At 37.7% G+C, this 8,219-nt stretch overlaps 1 non-coding gene across 1 annotated transcript; it reads right to left on the bottom strand.

The window, feature by feature from the left end:
* Positions 1–263: 263 nt before the first annotated feature.
* LOC141694659 (small nucleolar RNA R71) lies at positions 264–370 on the bottom strand. Its single transcript, XR_012563947.1, has one exon. It is a non-coding gene; the product is annotated as a small nucleolar RNA R71 (small nucleolar RNA).
* Positions 371–8,219: the final 7,849 nt, after the last annotated feature.

The raw sequence follows: 8,219 nt of genomic DNA, 5'->3' as shown, positions 1-8,219 counted from the left end.
CATCTCGGCTAACACTTTTGAAATCAAGTCGAGCACGATTCAGATGATACAGAACTCAGTTCAGTTTGGGGGGTCGCCTACAGAAGGCCCCAACATGCACATCGGGGATTTCATCGAGATCTGCGACACTTTCAAGTTCAATGGGGTGACTGAAGATGCTAGCAAAGTGTTGGTTACATTCTCTACCACCAGGGTCTATCATCACATCAGAAGATCTTGTTCAAAATTTTCTCACTAAATTCTTTCTTATGGCGAAGACTGCTGCAATCAGGAATGCTCTTACTCAGTTTGCTCAATAAACTGGAGAATCTCTTTGTGAGGCTTGGGATCGGTATAAGGAGATGTTAAGGAAGTGCCCACACCATGGCATGCCTGATTGGATGCTTATAAAGTGTTTCTACAATGGTTTAGGCGCTCAGTCTAGACCTATGCTCGATGCAGCATCAGGAGGAGCCCTGTGGGCTAAGAGCTACAATATAGCTTTTGAATTGATCGAACTGATGGCTGCTAAAGAATACCAAAATCCTTCTCAGAGGCTAACTCAGGTCAAGGTAGCAGGAATTATGGAGTTGGATGCAGCAACTGCTATAACTGCCCAACTTAAAGAATTGACGATGAAAGTGGACTCTTTGGTGAATTATGGAGTTAATCAATTCTCTAGTGTTATTGAGCTATGTGCGGGGGCCCACAAAACTGAGCAGTGCGCTATTTCTAGCGAATCAGCTTAATTTGTGAGCAACTTTCAGAGGTTACAGCAACAAGCTCCATCCACTTATCATCCAAATAACCGCAATCATCCTAACTTCAGCTGGAGTAATAATCAGAATGTGGTGCAACAATCTTATCAGCCATACACAGCAAGACAGTTTAACCCTCCTGGTTTTCAGTAACCTCAAGATGCCCCCAAGCAACAACTTCAACTTCAGCAGCTACCGCAAGCTAATGAAAAATCTGAATTGGAGGAGTTGAGGCTCATGTGAAAGAGCCAAGCTGTGTCGATCAAGACCTTGGAGAATCAGATTGGGAAAATTTCTAATGCATTACTGAATCATCAACCTGACACGCTTTTGAGCGATACTGAAGTGCCAGGAAAGAAGGAAGCTAAGGAGCATATGAAGGCAATCACATTGAGGTCTGGTAAGGTGGCGAATCCTGAAAAAGCAAAGACTCCAGAATCTGAAGTTAAGGCTGAAGAAGAACAAGTGCAGAAGAAAGAAGAAGTGGAACCAAAGAAGATTATTGTTGAGAACACTCCTCTTGAGGGTAATATAGGGAAGAAACAAATCTATCCTCCACCTCCTTTTCCTAAGAGGTTGTTGAAGAAAAAGCTGGATAAGCAGTTTGAGAAGTTTCTGGAGGTGTTCAAAAAACTTCACATCAACATACCTTTCGCTGAAGCTCTTGAACAAATGCCTAGTTACGCGAAGTTTATGACAGCTATTCTCTCTAGGAAGGTGAAGCTTGATGACTTAGAGACTGTTGCTCTCATGGAGGAATGCAGTGTTGTGCTACAATAGAAGTTGCCTCCGAAGCTTAAAGATCCTGGAAGCTTCACTATTTCATGCACCATTGGAAATGTGTCATTTGAAAACTGTCTATGTGACTTGGGAGCTAGCATCAATCTGATGCCTTTGTCAATCTTCAAGAAGTTGGACTTGCCTAATCCAAAGCCTACTTATATGACTTTGCAGTTGGCCGACCGTTCTATTACATATCCGCGAGGTATTGTGGAGGATGTCTTGGTCAAGGTGGATAAACTCATCTTCTCTGCTGATTTTATAATTCTTGATTTCGAGGAGGATAAGAAGATTCCCATAATCTTGGGAAGCCCTTTCTTGGCCACTGGCCGAACCTTGATAGATGTGTAGAAGGGTGAGCTCACCATGTGAGTGTTGAATCAGGATGTAACTTTTAATGTGTTCAATGCCATGAAGTTCCCTACAGAAAATGAGGAGTTCGTAAAAGTGGAGTTGGTTGATTCTGTGGTTACTTCAAAATTTGATCAATGGCTAAGATCTGATGCCTTAGAGAAGGCCTTGTTGGGGAATTCTGATAGTGAAGATGATGAAGGGGATGAACAGTTGCAATTTTTGAATGCTTCTCACTGGAAGAGGAAGATTGATATTCTTTTCGAATCTCTGGGAATGGAGGAGTTGAACAAAGATCCTAAGCACCTCAAGCCATCTATTGAGGAAGCTCATACTCTTGAGCTTAAGCCTTTACCTGAACATTTAAGGTATGCATTTTTAGGTGATGCATCTACTTTGCCTGTTATTATTGCATCTGACCTTTCAAGTAGCGATGAGGAGAAGCTTTTGAGAATTCTTAGAGAATTAAAAAATTGGCAATTGGCTGGACTATAGCATAAATCAAGGGAATCGGCCCTTCATATTGCATGCACAAAATTCTGCTAGAGGAAGGAAGCAAACCTACTGTTGAGCATTAGAGAAGGGTAAATCTGATCATAAAAGAGGTGGTAAAGAAGGAAATTCTTAAGTGGCTGGACGCGGGGATCATCTATCCTATTTCTGACAATTCATGGGTGAACCCAGTTCAGTGTGTGCCTAAGAAAGGAGGTATCACTGTGGTTGCTAATGAGAAGAATGAGCTCATTCCTACTCGAACAGTCACAGGGTGGAGAGTTTGCATGGATTACAGGAAGCTGAACAAGGTCTTAACACCCCCAAATCCGGGGTCAGGGATCCGAGTTATCACGAGTTCCATTTTCCTTAATAACACTTAATCTTAATAAACAACCAACTATGGCACACTGTGACCCCACAATATACACACACACCACAAGTTATAGTCTCAGAGATGAATACCAAAAATAACAACAAGTCATTTTATTCCACAATTATAAACCATTACACCTTAAAAGGGTTTCTGAATAAATTTACATATTCTTTGTCATTAGTATAATTCATAATCTACATAAGTCTGGTACATCAACAATTGAAACCTAGCCTATTGGTAGCTCCTACCTCAGCTACAGCGGCATCAACGTCTACAGGAAACTGCGGAATGTTTTCTATCCACTTGCGAATTGGCAGCTCGGTCGTGTTCATCTTGTTTATCTATTGTTGTGTGATGAAAGAATAAATCAAGGGTGAGCAACAAGCCCACCGAAATAATATGTATAATAATTAACAATATATGAGCATTCTTATAGTACTCATGAAAGTCTTGGTCAAGAAGAAATGAACCAAATTTGATATCTTAACGCGACCAAGTCATAAAATATTCAGTATATATGTATATATACTTTTTAAAATCTTGGAAATCCTCTTCCATGCATAATATACAAAGAGTTCCTGTTTATAACTGTATAAAAATATCGTTGCAAGGTGATCTCATATATCTAACCTTGTCTCAACGTTTTTCTAAAAATCTTTGTCATGCATAAGATAATCATTAACTAAATATAAGTTGAAAATATGAAGTTACAAGATACTCCAATATACTTATATCTTTTCCAAATACTAATTGAACTACCACCGTTCAAGTTATAATCAGTTTCAAAAGTTCATCACACAGATGAGACTACAAGATAAGACTTGAATAGATTCAATCTTTGAAATATCATTTGAAAGAAATGAAGTTACGAGATACTTCATTAAGTCCCGATATATATATTCACCTATATATATATATATATCTCTCTCATACACTCCTTGAAAACCTCTGTTATGAAAATTATAAACAGAGTTTTAATATCCAATGAATTTGGAAAGAAGAAAGCTTTGGCATAAACCCGATATTTTGCTGATTAGGCAAAGATACCAATTAAGTAACCTTTTCTACTATAGATGGATGAATTCCTCGCCAGTCATCACCCTGGCCGCATTAGGATCTCGCGCTAGACCATTACCCGGCCACTCATGCATGGATGGACTGTCACCCAGCCTCTTACACCTTCATAGACCGTACCCCGGCTTGTCGTTTATGCCGACTCAATTAGATGGACTTACTTCCCGAACATTGGGCAAGTAATCAAATTGTTTTCTCAAAAAAGCAACCTCGTTGCGAATATAAAATACACTACAGAGCCAGATCCCTTAGATTTTTGAGCGAGTATTCAAGTCCCCTTCGAAAGGGAGATCTTAAAATTAAAAACGAGTTTTGGGATCCGCTCTAAATTTTAAAATCATTTTGAAGACTCGAAAACATTTTAAAGAATGTTTAGAAAAATGTTCACCTTTGGGTCCCCTATACTAAGCGTATATGCAACTACTGCTTATCTCTAGCATAGGTATTATGCAGTTTATAGGCATTTGAATTGATAATAGAATATCAAGATTTCACAACATTCATATATATACCATATCAACATGCTCCAATATATCATAAAATTTTCTAATAACAGTCATGCACTTATCTCAAGATAATGCATCAATATATTTACATCACAACAACAGTATAACGGGTAGAAAACTTGCCTTCGTGTTCCGGGTTAGACTTAAGCTTAGAGTGGGTCCGGTAACCTATGACCAAAAACATAAGCCGGAATTAGACCACGTTCGCTTAAGAAACTAGTCAAAACTCACTCATACCCTAACGGTCGCTTATAGTCGCTTATACGCTTAACGATTTGCGTTAATCGCTTGCGTACCCTCGGCTCCACCAATTTTAATAAATTAACCGTTACGAATTTTAAGGCGGCTCTTTCGCGAGTACTTTACCAACTGCCTAATCCACCTTAAATTGTTTCGTATTTCTATTAATCATTTAAGGGTCTCAAATATGGTCTCAAAGTTACTTGAGGTTTCGGGGTTCGCTCGCGAAATGCCATTACATAAAATGATCATTTCTCATTGCTCGTAACTCGGATTTAGGTGAACGACATATAAAAAAGAAGCTCGTAACTTGAACTATCTAATGGAAAAGGTAAGAAGCTTACAATGAGTTCACGGGTCCTAAAGTTTCATGCAAAATAGTCTAAGGAAAATGAACATTACGACGGCTATATTTACGAGATTCCAAAAATAATTACCACTCTAAGTCCTCATCAATTCACTCATAACCACCAACACATAAATATTCAACCATCATACTACAAACTCAGTCCCCAACTCCAAGTTTTACCAATTTATCCAACCAATTAAAGACCCAATATTCAAAACCAATACAAATCCACCAAAACTACTTGTAATCAAAGATCAAGCCTTAATACTAACAATGCTTCAATAAAACTTAATGGAATCATAAAATCAAAGCTAGGGTTTGAAGTTTATACCTTCCTTAGATCCTTAAACAACTTACAAGAGATTTTAATCCTTAACCGAGCCTTGATCTATGTTTATCATGTTCAAACTTGCAAAGGAGTTCAAGAAATGAGTTAGAACTTTTGGAGTTATAATTAGTCCGATTTAATGAACTATAAATATGAGCGTCTTACCATGATTATTTTGATGAGACTTGTGAACAAGAGTTTTAGGCCATCTCAATACCTTTCCAACGAGCTATAAAACACAACATTTGAGTGAGAATTGAAGGAGATATGGCAATTTGAAGTTGCTGGTATTATTTTGGCCGATAGCAAAAAGCTTGGAAATGGGGGGAGAGAAATGAAATGTTGCTTGGTTGATTTTTTTTTGAATGAAATGAAATGTTTGGTTGAAAGTTAACCTTTCAAAATATCTTTGTTTTTGCTTTAATAAAGTGATGATCTAACCTTGATTACATCATCACAAGGGCATTTGTTCAATCATTATGGTTGGATGGTGTCATCCTCCCCTAATCCCTTTGATTAGTGCTTAATTACTTGGCTAATGACCGCTTATCTGTTATACGGTTCGCTTAACTTTCGTTTTCATTCGCCGTTTGAGGGATCATATCCGGGATCTTATTACTTGGTTTCCCCTAAACCCTTCTCAATATTTTATATTTCTTTTATGATCCTCTCTTATTATCCATGAATTTAAATCATTTTAATCATATTACCTTATACTCAATTCTTTCGGTATCTGATGGTTTTTCGGGAAAAATCAAAGTGTCCGGATTCGAATTCTAACGACCTTTACATACACTCATTTACTTTATGGAATACTAATACGATTTTAGAATTTCCATAACAGTACTCATATATAGCGTGGTCTGATAATTTTCCTTAATTAGCATCATCAACAAAAAGTTACTATTCATCAGTGTTTCAAAATTTTCAAAAATTGAGGTTATTACAGTCTCCCCTCCTTAAAAGGATTCCGTCCCGGAATCAGATTGAAAATGAATAGGGATACTTTCGTAGCAGTGCACTTTCTAACTCTCAAGTCAATTTTCCCACATTATGGTTCTACCACTAAACTCTAACTAGTTTGATAACCATGTTCCTAAGCACTTGTTCCTTTTTGATTCATAACCCTCATTGGTTGCTCCATATAGGTCAAGCCTGGTTGCATGTCTATGCGCTTGTATTCTCCTATATGTTTGACATTCGGATTATACTTCCTTACTATTGATATGTGGAACATGTTATGGACTTGCTTCAGGTTCCGGGGTAGGGCTAGTTCATTTGACAGCTTCCCAATACATCTTAATATAGCCAAGGGTCCAACAAATCGTGGACTTAGCTTTCATTTCTTTCCGAACCTCATCAATCCTCTCCAAGGGAATACCTTTAACAATACTAGGTTCCCTACTTCATACTCTTTGTCCTTTCATTGTCAAATCAGCATACTTGTTATGTCCATCTTGGGCTACTACCATCCGTCCTCTGATTAGATCTATTATATCCTTGGTCCTTTGGACCATTGCTGGTCCGAGCACCTTGCGCTCTACAACTTCATCCTAACATAAGGGAGATCGACATTCTCTTCCCTCAAGGATCTCATAAGGCGACATCTCGATACTGACATACGATCTATTGTTGTAAGAAAACTCAATCTGCGTCAAGTGATCATTCCAAATTTCTTTCAAGTCTATTGCACAGACTCTCATCATAGCTTCTAGCACTATAGCTTTTGCTTCTCAATGCCCACTCTTTTCTAGTTCGTAATCGTTACTATCCTCCGTACCTAATATTATACTAGTTACACTTTTGCTCATTAGCATTCTATAACCTTTTAATAACCACGCCAGCCTTAGTATCACGAACGCGTAAGATTCGGAATACCACCGTACTGATACCACTTCATCTCTAGCTGCTTCCACTTCGAAAGCTTGGTCATTCATATAGAAGTAAAAGAATTTATTGAGAGATCACTATAATCATGAACACTTGTTATATCACATAGTTAGTACAGAAGGTGGCCATCCTTTAGTACTTGACAAGCAAATAAATAACATGTGGTATCCTACTAGGCTTCTATCACACAGATAGATAGTCATTCGAAAATACCTCCCCTTTTGGAAGGGTTGTTCTTCTCAGCTTATACAAAATGAAAAGGAGAGAAAAGAACGAATTTAAGAACATTATATAAAAAAAATACTGCCATAAAATATCTGGCTTGGAATCTACCTCTAAATTATAGAGGTTTATCAAAGGAGAATGAAACATAAGTATCTATAACAATATCCAGTATTATCGCATCGCAATTCACGTGCCTGAATATTTACTATTTCGTCCATCGTTCTATGGACCCATGCTCTTGCTCGAGCTTATAAACAATCATCTTTGAAACTCCCTCGACATCAAAAATTGAATATGGTATTTCATTCTAGACATCATCATTACTGGAATTCTATGCTTGCACTGCAACCTTCCTCGTATAGTAGTACGACTCTCTATTGATAAGAAGGAATAAATATTCAATAGGTAAATAATCGACTTAATTAGTCTATCATTGATAACTTATACATCACCACGACCCGATTAGTGGTGCTCAATCTTAACATCCATTACAATATAACTCTCACGGTTGTTATCGTCTCATTATTCAAAGAATCGTTGATGCATTACTATAGTCCACCACGGACTTACCGTAGTCATTCGTTTTCCTTGGAATCTTAATAGTTAATCATACGGAGTCCATACCTGCCGTACCAAAATTTTCTAGATAGGCAACATAATCACCATTTCATGATTCAAGAAGAACACTCCTGATCCTGATGTACATACATGACATGAAGCAGATAAAATTGCAGAAGAGTTTCAATGAAAGCAACGATAGCAGGCTAATACCATTATTAACCATATGTCTTTATTAGGAGACGTGAAGCTCAAAGGTTTATTTAGTCCTTTTATACCATGGTCCTCGCTTATGTAATAACTCGAATTTTTG

The sequence above is a fragment of the Apium graveolens genome, chromosome 10, assembly GCF_009905375.1.
Source record: "Apium graveolens cultivar Ventura chromosome 10, ASM990537v1, whole genome shotgun sequence".
Lineage (NCBI taxonomy): Eukaryota > Viridiplantae > Streptophyta > Magnoliopsida > Apiales > Apiaceae > Apium > Apium graveolens.
Note: the sequence above shows the minus strand (reverse complement) of the source record. Positions and strands in the feature narration are given on the sequence as shown.